General features: G+C 37.7%; 1 protein-coding gene across 2 annotated transcripts in view; it reads right to left on the bottom strand.

Annotated features, from left to right (window-relative positions):
• The window catches only part of LOC137646052 (KAT8 regulatory NSL complex subunit 3-like), a 222856-nt gene extending 212335 nt beyond the window's left edge, over positions 1–10521 (bottom strand). For both annotated transcript variants that reach the window (XM_068379204.1, XM_068379205.1), the window contains exon 1: positions 10092–10521. The gene's annotated coding sequence lies outside the window, so the exon portion shown is untranslated. The remainder of the gene's footprint in view (positions 1–10091) is intronic.
• Between the last annotated feature and the right edge of the window lie 5491 nt (positions 10522–16012).

The raw sequence follows: 16012 nt of genomic DNA, 5'->3' as shown, positions 1-16012 counted from the left end.
CTCTATCGTAACGATAGAGCGCAAACTGCGTAGCATAAATAAACTAAACGTTAGTTCATCTTTGAAACAGTACGAAGACTATTCAAAGAAAATCTTTCATAAAATATCTACTAAAAAATATTCATTTAATAAGTTTTAAATCATTTGCTCTGTAAAAGTTATTTACGATTGAAAGGGCTCAACGTTGTTTAACTTAGGTTTCCAAGTTAGGACCGCCTACTCTCGGATTAGAGGAGGAATAGGAAAGGTCGCATATAAACAAATCATTAAAATTTATCTTGATGTTTATTATAAATGGAAAGCTAATCGAAGAGGCCTAATAAAGGCGGTTGAGATATAAAATATATAGAGGAAAATCTATAATTAATTTATAACGTGATAAGATAATTGCTAAAAGCCTAAAACACACTTCCGTACTAAGGGAAGGGTCGGCCATTTAAAAGTCAAAGAAAGTCCAAAAAACAATCCAAAGTCATCAAAAATTAAATCTATCCAAAAACGAGTTCATGATTTAAGTTGAAGATAAAACACCTGCACTGCGAAAGCTCAAACCAAAAGGAAGTACTTCACCAAATATGTTGAGAAAACTCCAGGTTATACAGCGAGTATTGATACGTCTTGTCATTAAGGCCGACAGAGAAAAATTGGGTCTGTTTACATGTATATGCGGTATCTGGCCGATATTTGGCGCTAGTGGGCACACCCGCAACCTTCATAGCGATCGCTCGCGAGTTTTTGTGTGTTTTTCTGTCGAGCCGCCAGAGGCTCAGCTATTATATATTCACCGGCTAAGTTAAATATTTAAAAAAGGAAATTGTAATCCTCCTTCAGAAGATGTACCGACCAAAGGTCTGCCCCCCCTCATCTCTCAAGATTGACAGAAGTTGTGTAGTCTGGCTCTACTGCCTGAAGGCGAAAGCAGTCAGATTCCGCTTCGCCCTGTCCTCGGGTCTGGAGCTACCCTGCTGGGAGTCTTCCCTCGAATGGCCTGAGAAAACTTCGGAAAAGGAGTTTCTTCCTTTGGTTTGCGGCAAGAGAAGGAAGATGACAAAACATTTCTTGCCCTTTCCGAAACCAAAACTTGGTTGGCCTTTGGGTAACACAGAAGGAAACTCTCTAATCAACTCTACTGAAACAGAGGAAGACAGAGATGTAAAAAGCAATTCTATTTCTGAAAGGTAGTAAACCCAAGAGACAGAAACGAACACCTCTGAGCTCTTTCTAAAGGATCACTGCTTGAGAAAGGTGCTGCCAACTCATTAGATCCGTCTCGTAAAGCATAATCCATACAGGACATGAGGTGGATGATACTCAGGAACTCCCAAGCAGGGAAATGTTGGAGCAAATGTTTTATGTTGACCAGACTGACAAGAGTCTATTTAAAGTTCATATATGACATATCTGTTTTGTTGTCACTGTTTTTAGAATGATTTATAGTTAAATTATTCTCATCATTTATTTATTTCCTTATTTCCTTTCCTCACTGGGCTATATTTTCCTATTGGAGCCCTTGGGCTTATAGTATCTTCCTTTTCCAACTAGGGTTGTAGCTTGGCTAGTAATAATAATAATAATAATCTCGTAACAGATACAAGATCTAGAGGCCAGTCTATTCAGATGAAAAAAGAAAGCTGCCTTTCCTTGGTTCTTCTGAGACTCCATCCAGTCTCTCATCATCCTTAAAGCTCTATTTATGACCAGGCTAGAACCCTCTTGGTAAAAAAAGAGACTTATTCGACGCCTTCCCAAGTGTAAATTCAGAGGGTGGCGAACGTGGAGCAACAGGCACAAAATAATCTGGAAACTCATCATTAAAAACTTTCATGAGTTTCTAAATCAATTGAAGGACGAAAGGACTTAGGATCTTTTCCTTCTGATAATTATCTCAAATAATTCAACAGGAGAACAATGATCGTCAATGTCTTCCTCTGGCAAAGATCTAATCAGAAGTAGTGACGTTGTATTTATCAGGATACATCTCTTTAAGGTCCTGACTTCTGGCATCAAGGGAACCCAGATCACCGTGTTTTTCACATTCAAATAAGCCATATATATTTTTGATACATTTATGTCTGGATTCTCTTAACGACCTCGGGATCAGAGCCCCAGGCGAAATCACACAAAGACAAGAGCTTGTGACCGGCCTGGAATCGAACCCTGGTCGGCAAGCTTGTTTGAATGTGAAAAACACGTCTAAATGTGCAAAATTTATCATTAATCGAATGCCAAGTAACAAACTACCAATTAGCTACGATGGTGAAGATGGGTTGATTTCAATTCTAAGTACAAAACACCTGAATTCGACAGGTATAAGTACAGAATAATTGTCATTGACTTTTATCTTTCTTCATGGCCAAGTGGTTTAGTCACTGTCTATACAAGCTTGCCGACCAGGGTTCGATTCCCTGCTGGTCACAAGCTCTTGTCTTTGTGTGATTTCGCCTGGGGCTCTGATCCCGAGGTCGTTAAGAGAATCCAGACATTAATGTATCAAAAATATATATGGCTTATTTGAATGTGAAAAACACGTCTAAATGTGCAAAATTTATCATTAATCAAATGCCAAGTAACAAACTAACAATTAGCTACAAAGATGAAGATGGGTTGATTTCAATTCTAAGTACAAAACACCTGAATTCGACAGGTATAAGTACAAAAGAATTGTCATTGACTTTTATCTTTCTTCGTGGCCAAGTGGTTTAGTCACGATCTATACAAGCTTGCCGACCAGGGTTCGATTCCCGGCTGGTCACAAGCTCGTCTTTGTGAGATTTCGCCTGGGGCTCTGATCCCGAGGTCGTTAAGAGAATCCAGACATTAATGTATCAAAAATATATATGGCTTACTTGAATGTTTCGTCGTCCGGGTCATAAAAGTAAGTCATTAATTTCAATGTTTTTAGCGTGAGCAGCTCAACATTACCGCTTGCCAGTACATACAAGCTTGATGTTTTATTTTCATGCGAGCGAAGCAAGCCAGTGGAGGAACAAGAACCATTAAATTTAGTGTTGGTAATGTTAACGTAACATTGCTAATATTAGTTAATGTTAACGTTACATTGCAAATATGCGTAACATTACTAATGTTAGCGTGCGCAGAAATGAGGCCATTATATGTTTTCCTGTAGAAAATAACGTGATATAACCGGTTTTCACCTTCATTTCATCCGAAACAACAACAACCACTTCGGCTACTTGAAGTTAGTTGAACTGGTCGTTCTGTGGAGCCTTTGTAGTTTGTTGGGACAGAGTGGTTCTGTGGAGCCTTTGTAGTTTGTTGGGACAGAGTGGTTCTGTGGAGCCTTTGTAGTTTGTTGGGACAGAGTGGTTCTGTGGAGCCTTTGTAGTTTGTTGGGACCTGTAAGTTTACTTGTGAACGAAGGTTCTGGAGTGGGAGGTGAGACCTTCCGGACTCACCAGTGGTAGCTTATACACCCCCCCCTGGAACCCCCCCAAGCGGCGGCGCGAGCCCTAAACCACGCCCCCTTGGGCGGAGTTACCAGAGACGAGCGGGTTGACTCGGCAATGGAAGTCACATTTTTGAAGTTGTAATAGAACAAAAAATAACACAGAAGTGGTTGAGCTTACCTTGGTAGTGCAAGTTATGAAGGAATTACTGTGAAGGTGCAAATTGTTGGACATAAAGGTCTTTTTACTAGTAAATTCAATCTTCTTGTGCTCTCTTGGTTGATATGAACATTGAAAGATTCCAGTTAGTTTGTTTTCTGTGGAATAATAGTGATTGTATGTGTGTGTTCTTGTATATAGCCTACTCTGTTGAATTATGAAGTTGTTAGAATATTCCCTCCTAAGTACTGTACATGGTCTCCTCGGCTCACGGGGGAAGGGTTGGAGGGTGACCCAGACTTTGAGTCCGGAAGGTCTCACCTCCCACTCCAGAACCTTCGTTCACAAGTAAACTTACAGTTCTGGAGAGGGAGGTCTCAACCTTCCGGACTCACCAGTGGTAGCTAGGCAGATGCTTCAGGGGGCTTGAAGATGAAGTCCAGCGACCACAGCATCGAAAGCTCCCTGTAAGCCGAGGAGAGCATAGTAAGAGCTGAAGACAGAGTCGCTTCTCCAATTCATTCTGGACATGATTTCTTGTATCGATACTCCATTGTATAGCAGTCTTGATGAAGCTTGCCCCCTTATAGAGTGAAAATTCGTTGACTGTTTAGTTGCATTTGGGTCGGCTCTGAAAATGCACTCCCTAAAAAGTTGTCTCATTTTTTGTAGACATTATCTTGAAGTGTTCATCTAGCCATATGTGGTCTTTCCTGTCTATGTTTCTTTCCATACAGACTTTGTTGGTGTATTCCAAATAGAAGTTCAATTGTCTGACTGGACATATTTTTGGTCTGTTAGGAAGCTTCCTAAAGCTGATCTCTATTGGCGTGTAGTTGTTCTTTTGGTTTTTGGCCATGAAGGAAGGGTGGTTCCGTAAGACAATGTGTTCTGGGGTGAAGGTGCTCCTGGAAATGCTGAGATTGTTAAATTGATTAGCTCTTAAAGGGCAAGCTAAGGCTACAAGGAACAAGGTTTTCTGTGTCAGTAATAAGGTAGAGTTATCTTTCGTGGTGTTGAGAAATGAAATTACTTTGTCTAGATCCCAGCCAGGGAACTGGTGAGAATTTCTAGGTTTCCTTCTATTAACTCCCGATATCATTGCTTTGACATATTTGTCCTCTGCAAGACAGTAACCTGGGAAATAGCCTGACAAGATAGGACCTAAAGCTGCTCTGTAGCTCTTCAGGGTGTTGTAAGACAGACCCTTGTCTATAAGGTGATTGAAAAATAAAATAATTGCTAACAGGGGAAATTTGTTGTCTCTTCCATACTCCTTGTGAATGAAACTTTTAAAAATGTTGTATAGGTTTTCATACTTGTGCAAGGAGCTGTCCCTCAAGCTGACAGCAATTTTGGAGCAAACCTCAGGAGGAAAGACGTTAGGGAGCTGATCCTTTAAATTTTGAAGGCGATCAAAGTTGATTGGAGCTTTGCTGAGGGTGAGATACAATCCTTGAGAACTATCTGGTAGTCTTCGATCTTCACAATGTATCGTTTGTGCTGCTTCGCGACTGACTTCACTAATGGAATCCATGGTTCCGTCCCCTGCGATATGGTGCAGAAAAGCATATTATTATTGCATTCTTTATTGATTTTAAAAGCTACTTTGTGTAGTAAGAATCCTGGTGGAAAGGCATAGAGGGGTGTTGATCCCTTCCAGCTAATCGTAAGTGCATTATTGCTGATGGCTTTTTGATTTGGAAGAGATGAACAGAACTTTTTGCACTTAGTATTGAAACCATTTGAGAACAGATCTATTTCTGGGGTGAAATTGAAGTCAGAGCAGATTAAGGAGAATAGACTGTCACTGAGGGAAGTTTCTGTGTGAATGGAACCCAGGTCCCTGGAAAGTGAGTCTGCGATGGTGTTACTTACTCCCCTGATCCATCTGGAATTTATCTGTATGTTGTGATCCTTCATGGTACTAAGTATTTTCCTGACTAGTTCATGGGCTAACTTGTTTCTGATACTACCCTGTTTCTTTATCCAACAATTAGTAACCTTTGAATCAACATGTATTAAGACTACCTTGTTGTATAACCTTGTGATGAAGTGTTTCAAGGAATAGAAGCAAGCTAATAACTCTCTTACATTGATGTGAAGGGAGGATTCTTCATTTGTCCAAGTTCCATTTATTGAGAGCATATTACCCGCTATTACTAATGCACCTCCCCAACCCTGGTTGGAAGCGTCAGTGAAAAGTTCTGCATCTATCTGTGGTTTTGGAATGTTAATCTCTCTGTACATTTGTCTCTGTTCCCATGGCTTTAGGTATTTTTTGAAGGTGTGGGGAATGATTTTGTACCCTGAATTAAAATAACTGTGGTACCTGTGGAGATATTTAAGATGGAATCTTCCCAAGCTTGTATAGGATGCACTAAAATTTAAAGCTCCGATTAACATTTGATAGGAATGCAGGTCGGATTTAACAGAGTTGGAGAAAGCTTTGGCCAATTCGACACACTTCCCTATGTTTTTCCCACTGGGATTCATAGTTTTCTTAATCATATTGTAATGCACTCCTAAAAATTCAATTCTTTGAGTCGGTTCAATTGTAGATTTTTTAAGTGAGATATTCCATCCTAAGTCTGACAAGATCTTAATGACTAGCTGAATGTGATTTTTACATTTTACATAATCTTTTGCTAATATGAGAATGTCATCAAGATAGTTGAATATTACGATGTTATATGAGGTTCTAATATACTTGATCACTGTGTACATTATTTTTGAAAAAATATAAGGTGCTGTCTTTAGTCCAAAGGGTATCACAGTCCATTTGAACTTCCTTTTACCTAGTTTGAAGGTTAGAAATTTCTGGCTACTTGCATGTAATGGAATGTGCCAATAAGCATCTTTTAAATCTAGTTTGCAGGCCCAAGAGTTTAGATGTAGATAGGGAAATATAGTATTGGCCTTGAGCATGGTAAAAGAAGGTTTTTTAATCATGGTGTTGAGCACTTTCATGTCAAAGATTAGTCGTACTGTTCCATCTGGTTTGAATTTATAAAATATGTGGTTGGAGTAGTAAAAGGAAGTTCTGGGGATCTGTTCTATGACACCTAGTTTTAGCAGTCTGTCACATTCACTTTCCAATATTTTACGCTTGTTAATTGAATAAAATCTATCTTTACCTGTTCTTTTTAATGACCTCTGGGCTTTAAGTTTATTATTAAACGGAATTCTCACCCCTTCATTGATAATTTTACAAGCAAAAGAGGCATTAGGAAGCTTTCTCCAACTATCAATATTCATCAATAATGACTTACCTATCCTATTCTCTGGGGGGCTCTGGGAGGAGTTATTCATTGGTTTTGAGGCCAAAGGCGAGGTCTCTTTACTTCTATCTTGATTTATAGCATTTGGCCCAATGTCATGATGGTCTGGTGCGGAGCAAAGCTCGTTATTATCTGGTGCTGAGCAAAGCTCATTAACCACTGGTGCTGAGCAAAGCTCGTAATTAACTGGTGCTGAGCAAAGCTCATTAACTGGTGCTGAGCAAAGCTCATTATTAACTGGTGCAGTGTAAACATCATTATCAACTGGTGCATAGAATACTGGTGCTGAAAAAATTTCTCTTTGAACTGGTGCGGAGCATGGCTCAATTTCTAGGGTCTTTCTTTTCTCTGGCTCCTGAACTATTAGCTTGTCCATTTTGTGACCTCCCCCCCCTGTACCCACCTCGCCTATTACCTCTTCTAAGTGGCTGAGACTTGAATCTAAAGTTAGGGTTACCTTTGAGGAAACTGAACCTTCTTCCCTGAAATCTGCCCCCGAAGTTGAATTTCCTACCCCTGAAGTTTGCTGCCCCTCCTCTGAGGAGGGGACCTTTGTGAAAGCAGGCAGCAATGGCTGATTTTTGGTCTTCAGTTAAATTCCAAACTTCTTTAATGTCTGCTTTGATTATAAGATCTCTTACTTCTTCCTTGAGGTATCTAGGAAGTGCTCTGCTTCTGAAATTTCTTATCAAATTTTGTATGAGGTCTATGCTCCTCCTTAGGGGACCAATAATAATTTTGGACAAAAAATCAATGTCATTTACTTTGGAGGGGTATACAATGTGTGCCAGTGCTGCATGCCCTTGAAAGGCAGAAATACTCATTTTAATATTTTCAATGTCATAAAAAAATTTTCTCTTATAACTGTCATCAAATACCTTACCTTCAGGCCAGAAATTCAACTTTGGAGTATTAATTAATTTAAAAAAGTCTGAGAACTCCTTATTTTGACTACTAACAAAGAATTTATCCCGGTTATCACTATGGCCTTCACTGAAAGTTAATGCTACTAGTGAATTATTCAATTGAATTTTCCCTTCTCTATGAAAAGATGGTTCAGCTTTGAAATTGGTGGAAATATATGAAGGAATGGGTTTATTGAATGTAAGAAGGTTGAAATCTTCGTAATCACTTTCGTCTCCATTATTATAAAAGGAAAAGAGGTCTAAATTTGCACTTTCAGGTAATTCAGGTGATCGTCTTGAGCGCTTAGTAGGAGGGGGAGCCTCATTCTTCTTAGCAGGTGAACCACTTCTGCCGAGATGAATGTTTAATATCAGTGATTTATTTACCATAGAATAATTGAAATTTTGTTCAACAGGTATAGTAAATATGGACAGCAGCGGACCTAGAAGGCTGAAGTCAGGCAATGGGGTTCACGACTCAAATAGCCCTCTTAGGTTAATTCAGTGCCATATTTAAGTGAATGATAAGTTTAAATCTGTTATTATTAATAAACTAGACCTGCCTCATATGTAACCCTTATCAGATAGCCCCCCAGGGCCTAGGCTAGTGTCGATAGGTTTAAAGCGAGAAATGTAAGCTCGAACTTACCTGTGGTCTAGCCTACTGCCTATTAAGCGCGTGCTTTTAATGTCAGGCAAGCAATTTGTTTTGTGTGCTTAATTATAATTTTGTAATATATAAAAATTGGAGTATTTAGTTTGTTTATACCGATTAATCGTGTGGTAATCATGCACATGCTTTGCTTAAGCTACTTACGCTATGTTCGGAAGTACCTGCTCTAAGCATTCAAATCATAACAAGCTTACGTATGGGGGCCGCCATTTGCATTTGTGACGTCATTAGTCTAAATCAGCTGCTTTCCATATGACGTTTTCGTTGTAAACAGAATTTAAAACCTTACCTTTTCTGGATGATTTGCATAAGAGTTTGATTCTGTTGTAGTAACATATTTACGATATCAGAATTAGAAGGCATATCACTATCTGCAGTCGATTGTGTGCGTTTTTCGTTACTGATTACGTTCTCCTCTCCGCTGGAGTCTTCGCTAAGCCGATGCACCTCCGCGGAGGTAAGAATTTGCCTAGACATAATTAAGCCGTGGGCTGAGATATTACTCTGGTTGCTGAGTGAAGGATAATGAAAATCAGCAAATGTTGGGAGCAGCGGGAGGGAAAAAGAGGAGAACGTTCTGTGCCAAAGTCAACTTCAGAAATGTGACTTCCATTGCCGAGTCAACCCGCTCGTCTCTGGTAACTCCGCCCAAGGGGGCGTGGTTTAGGGCTCGCGCCGCCGCTTGGGGGGGTTCCAGGGGGGGGTGTATAAGCTACCACTGGTGAGTCCGGAAGGTTGAGACCTCCCTCTCCAGAAAGAGTGGTTCTGTGGAGCCTTTGTAGTTTGTTGGGACAGAGTGAAAAACCACATTTAACAGACACAAGAACATCACCTAACCAAATGTTTCCTACCTAACTTTACCTAACATAACCTAACCTAAGATTCTCCACCTAACCTAAGAGCCATATCCTTAGACTGCCGTACTCTTATCTTACCATGTCCCAACGAACTACATTCACCCCATTTTCTGTTCGAAATGAGAATCTGTAATACAGTACAACTTAACCGGTTAGTGACCTGGGAAGGGGGTCTGGGGGCTTGCCCCCTGCTAGGGGATGTAACCTGGGAACTATTAGGTTAGGTTAGGTGGGTTTGTTAGGTCCTGTACCCTTTTACAAATCTCAAGTGTTAAATAATCATGTTAGGCCTATTTTCAGCTTATTTTGCATTTCTGACCATTATCATTGCTGTAAATCACTCATTTCTAACATTTCCCCATCTAAAAAAAACCCTGGTTTTCCACTGGGGTCTCCCATAATTGTCTTTATAGAAGGGGGCCCAAAAACTCATGAACGGGTAGTTTGCCCCAATAATCATGGTCAGAAATGCGTAAAACACAATAGCGAGGTAGGGAAAATACATGGTTCATGTATTTAGCTAGAAATTAAAGTATCATATATTTACCCAAGTAATAATAAAATGGTTGACCAACTATAACTCAATAACTATGGATTTCCGCATGGAATCATTATCAAATTCGTTCAAAACGTCCCAAATTTCATTACAAACTCGACATATTTTCAACAAACTGTTTAATGGACCATTCAACTTTTTTTTACAGAATAGGCTACTATGGCAGACCTTGCCAGGAATATGCTTAGTACAATTGAAAGTTTTGGAAATATTTTAAACTTGCAGTAGTATTACCCATCAACATAATACTAACCTTTATTTACAGGTCACATATTCATCACAGAGTTCAATCGCAATTCACCTTAATGCACAATGAGTACTATAAACAAGCCCACATTAGGGTACATCATTTAACAAAACAAAGCTGATTAACAATACTGACGACAGACCATAAATGTGGTTAAAGTAAGACACGAAATGTTGTCTTGTCAGACGGAGCCTATGCGTATACGTCATCAGGCTATGTGCGTAGAAAATAAAGTATGTTGCCTTAAATGCGACTTCCGAATGCTGTCCTAAAGAAATTAAGCCCCAATTGTTGATATCCTGGATTTTGTGTGAACAATTGGTTAGTCCTTTATGAAACGTTAAATACTCTGAACGAACAAGGTAAAACGACAGTGGAAGCCCTATTAAGAGAGTGGGGTTAAATACTCTGAACGAACAAAGTAAAACGACAATGGAAGCATTGTTATGAGAGTGGGGTTCCCCTGCTGACAAGGCTGCTGTATGGGACCAGAAAAGTAGCCATCAAAGTAAAGTAAACTAAGGAAGTTACCAAAGCACTGTCAAACAACCTACTATTGTATCTCTTGACTGTTAACTTGTTTCTCAAATATTTATTAATATCATTATCATTATTATTTATTATTAGTCATTACTACTAGGTAAGATATAGCTACAGCTAAGCTATGCATGTGTATGCCTACGCATACACCAGATAGTCTGGCCTATTCTTTGCATATTCTCCTCTGAGTCTCTGACGCCATACATCTGACAACACAGAGATTACCAAACAATTCTTCTATTAAGGGTTTAACCAATGCAATGTGATTATTCACTGGCTACTTTCTTCTTGGTAACAGTAGAAGAGACTCTTTAGTTATGGTAAACAGCTCTTCTAAGAGAAGGACACTCCAAATAATCTGGATTTGGTTCATCGTGAGCAATGAATGAAGCTATATTTTTCCACCAGGAATGTTCGTTTTGTGTGTCTGTATTTCCTCACTTGTAAGTTTTGGGTAGATGTTTTTGAATTTTCCTAAGCTTGTGTGGCCCTTCTGTGGTACCTGACGTTAACTGGTTCAAGATTGTTTATGTTATGGAGTGTTTCGATGTTTTCATTGATGTTATTATTATTATTATTATTATTGCTATGGTTTTTGCCATGGATGTCTTTATGTTTCCATTTTGGGATTTTCATCTTTATTTGAGCCATTGTGCATGCTTGTGCTATTGGATATTCAAATAGAGGTCTTATCGGGCTTTTGTAAGATTTATTCTTGTATTTTTATCCAATAGTTTGAAACGTTTTAATGCTCCTTTTCTGTGTTTTGCCAGCTGGAGGTTTTGTTCAGCATTGCAGCTTATGCCCGTTCTAGCATCTGTTTACAAGAGCACGCTCTCTATTTTCTCCAAAATTGTGCATTCCTGCAGCTCTCCTCTTTTTGTACAGTAATTAGTAGGTTCTTTAGATGCTGGGATAACCAAAAAAAATAGCAAGATATGTTGCGGGAAGGGGGAAGGGGTGGGGTTGGTGGAGGAGGTACTAAGCGACCTGGAAGCTGGAACCGACATCGTCAACATAGTCCTAAGTCAATCAACTTGAGAAGTTCGTGGCGTGATGGCGTCAGCGGACATTTGATATAGCCTACATTCAAAATATATATTAATTTAAAAATGGATCAATTACTCAAAAGTGTCACTATTTGCGAGTTTTATATTATATTTGGTAATACTTGACATTAAATCTTATTTTTTTTTAAAGAAACTTTTTATGCGAATGACTATTTTTGCAGTGTATGACTGTTTTCATTTAGCAAAACGTCGTCTGGGAAAACTAGTCATTCTCAATATAGTCTCTTTAAAAATACATTTTAATATGATTTATACAGAATATTTACTAAATATAAAATGTACATTTCACAAATAGTGACACTTTTGAGTAATTACTCCATTTTTAATTTAATATCTATTTTGAATATATACCAAATGTACGCTGACTTCACGAACTTTCTTTGGCTTACTAGGCCTATGTTGGCGATGTCGGTTCCTGATCAATCACAACCCCCTCCACCAAACCCCCGCCCCCCACCCCCCTCTCGCAACATATCTTGCTATTTTTTTCCAGCATTTAAAGAACCTCACAATTATTGTGCAAAAAGAGGATAGCTGCAGGACTGCATAATTTTTGAGTAAATGGAGAGCGTGCTCTTGTAAACAAATAGCAATATGAGAAATAATGAGTGATTAAAATTAAATAATTTAAGAACAGTAACATCAAAACAGATATTTCATATATAAACTATAGAAACACTTATGTCAGCATGTTCAACATGTTTGAACTTTTGAAGTTCTTCCAATTCAACTACTCGATTAGGAATGTCATTCCACAAGTTGGTCACAGCTGAAGCAAAACTTTTAGAATACTGTGTAGTATTGAGCCTCATGAAGGAGAAGACCTGACTGCTAGAATTAACTGCATGTCCAGTATTACGAACAGAATGGAACTGTCCGGGGAAAAGACCTGAATGTAAAGGATGGTCAGAATTATGAAAAATCTTATTCAACATGCATAATGAACTAAATGAACGAAGGTGCCAGAGATTAATATCTAGAACAGGAATATTATTATTATTATTATTATTATTATTATTATTATTATTATTATTATTATTACTTGCTGAGCTACAATCATAGTTGGAAAAGTAGGATGCTATAAGCCCGGGGGCCCCAACAGGGAAAATAGCCCAGTGAGGAAAGGAAACGAAAAATAAAATATTTTAAGAAAAATAACAACATTGAAATAAATATCTTCAATATAAACTATAGAAACTAACAAAACACGTGGAAGAGAAATAAGACAGAATAGTGTGCCCGAGTGTACCCTCAAGTAAGAGAACTCTAACCCAAGACAGTGGAAGACCATGGTACAGATGCTATGGCACTACCCAAGACTAGAAAACAATGTTTTGATTTTGGAGTGTCCTCCTAGAAGAGCTGCTCACCATAGCCAAAGAGTCTCTTCTACCCTTACCAAGAGGAAAGTGGCCACTGAACAATTAGTGCAGTGGTTAACCCCTTCAGTGAAGAAGAATTGTTTGGTAATCTCAGTGTTGTCAGGTGTATGAGGTCAGAGGAGGATATGTAAAGAATAGACCAGACTATTCGGTGTATGTGTAGGCAAAGGGAAAATGAACCGTAACCAGAGAGAAGGATCCAATGCAGCACTGTCTGGCCAGTCAAAGGACCCAATAACCTTCTAGCGGTAGTATCTCAACGGGTGGCTGGTGCCTTGGCCAACCTACTATTGTCTATTAATAAACTTAATAGACCGTAAGTTCCGTGTAATTAACCAGCTAATGGAAAAATCAACAGAAAGACAAATCATAAGGAGAAGGCTTCTGATCCGGTCAAAACTTTAGCAGTAATTAATGCACTGGCGGATCCAGGGGGGTGGGTTTGCGGGGGTCACTAACCCCCTTTTTTAAGAAAAAAAGTTTGACTGTTAAACTATGAAAAGTTTGACTATTAAACTTGAGGTTTTCAAAAAGAAGTTTGACTATTGAACTATATATATATATATATATATATATATATATATATATATATATATATATATATATATATATATATATATATATATATATATATATATATATATACTGTATATATATATATATATATATATATATATATATATATATATATATATATATATATATATATATATATATATATATATATATATACTTTTTTTTGTTAGTTATGTTTATTTTTAGTTTTCATTCTTAAATTAAGTTTTTTTTACAGTTTTTCTTCCGACAGTGTTCTTGCTTAAAAGTAAAAAACTATTAATGATTCTACATTTGGAAGTAAATCTATGATGGTTACGAGCGTTAGTGTCAAACCTATTCTAATCACAAATATGTAGAGCACGGTCAATATGAACTCTTATCGCCTTCAATGGACAAGTGGTTTAAGTTCATTTTCTTATTGTATTAACTCATACACAGCCGTTTAAAAAAAAGAACCTCCCTATGTCTTTATTCTCGACCCATTTTTCATTTGAAATCATAAACTATTTGTGACTGAACGCATGAAAGTCGCGTATTTAGTGATATCATAAATAGCCCTTTGTTGAAATTCTCTGAATTGTTTATCATGCGCAATAAACAAGGCTAAGTGCAATAACATTACACATATATGCACACAAACACACACACACACACCCATATATATGGTTAGTAATGAGATGAATTATAACTTCATTCATCTGCATATTATTTCCATTAACTCTGCAGTTGTTGCTTGGATTGATTGATTTATTTAAAGTTTTCTGGCATCCTGATTTTCGCTTGGAAATATATCAAGGTTATATTTTATGCAAAGCAGAGAACTTTCTTATGAGTATTTCATTCGTATTCTCTTATTTGTAGAGATATTCTGTAGATGACTGCTAAAGTGAGACTCGCTACTAAACAGGAACAGATTGAAATACTACCGCTAGGGATATTGGGTACTTTGACTGGCCAGACTGCACTACATTGGATCCCCTTTTCTGGTTACGCCTCTTTTTGTCTTTACCTATACATACACCGAAATAGTCGGGCCTATTCTTTACACATTCTCCTCTATCCTCATACACCTGACAACACTGAGATTACCTAACAATTCTTTTTTGCTCAGGAGGTTAACTATTGCACTATAGTTATTCAGTGGCTACTTCCCTCTTGGTAAGGATAGAAGAGACTCTTTAGCAACGGTAAGCGGGTATAGGTCAATTCGCTGCCAACAATTGGCCGATGGTAACAATTCGCCACCAACTGATGATTTATATACCATTAAGGATGAAAAAAAATCATAAGAAAAAAAAAAGCTCGATTTAAAGAATCATATTTATTTTCTTTAAACTGAAAAGTCATGCAGAACACAATAAATAAAAAATCTTATCTCATTGCATTTGAAAATTATGTGCTATGCATCGTAAATATTCAATTCAACTTCTCTTGTTATCATATTCATAAACCATTTTATTAATTCTTTTGTCCATATCTTGTTTTTTTTTTCTAACTTAGTGACAGATTCATGTCCTATGATTAGATGCTCTATATACAAATTTCTACCGATTTGTAATTAGTTTAGTGTTTCAATAAACTTCCATACTGTTGGATAATGACTTTCCTTCATAGTTCGTAAGAAAAGTTTTCTATGATACCCTTCTGCATGGTTATTAGTTTGATCTTCGTCATTCAGTGGTTTTATAAACATTCCCTAAATCGTAAGGGAATGAAGGGTTCATTCGGTTACCTCATCTGTTGTTAACACCTACATAATTACACTCAACCAAGTTAGTGTAGTTTCTAGTTCTGAGGGCAAATCATTTACCAAAGCTTCAATATGAGAGTCAAGGTCAGGAGCCATTATAAGATATGAAAGGGCACAGAAGTTTTTAATTCTAAAAATAAAAAAAGTTAACATAGGTAATGCTGGTATTCAGCCATTTTTATTTCTAAAATTAAAATTTAGCAATTTCCAAGGAAGAGGCTGATAGCAATAATATCTATTAGTAATATCTATCAGTAATAACTATTAACAGTTTGTTAATACTATTTGTTTAATAATGTTTAAGGAATGGGGTATTAGTAATAACATCTATTAGCAACAAAAGTTCGCCGGAGACAACTGTCCGTAGCGCCAAATAGTTGAAGTGTCTATGGCAGCTTACTCTTGGTGGTAAATTGATGCTGGCGAACTGTGGGCGGCTCTTCTAGAAGAGGAACGCTCCAAAATCAAACCATTGCTTTATAGTCTCTGTATCATGGTCGTCCACTGTCATGGATTAGAGTACCTTTGCTTGATTGCACACTCGGATACGCTGTTCTATGTTATTTCTCTATCTTTTTTTTCAAGTTTTATAGTTTATATATGAAAGATCTAGTTTAGTGTCGTTAC

This window comes from Palaemon carinicauda, chromosome 8, assembly GCF_036898095.1.
Source record: "Palaemon carinicauda isolate YSFRI2023 chromosome 8, ASM3689809v2, whole genome shotgun sequence".
NCBI classification, from domain to species: domain Eukaryota; kingdom Metazoa; phylum Arthropoda; class Malacostraca; order Decapoda; family Palaemonidae; genus Palaemon; species Palaemon carinicauda.
Note: the sequence above shows the minus strand (reverse complement) of the source record. Positions and strands in the feature narration are given on the sequence as shown.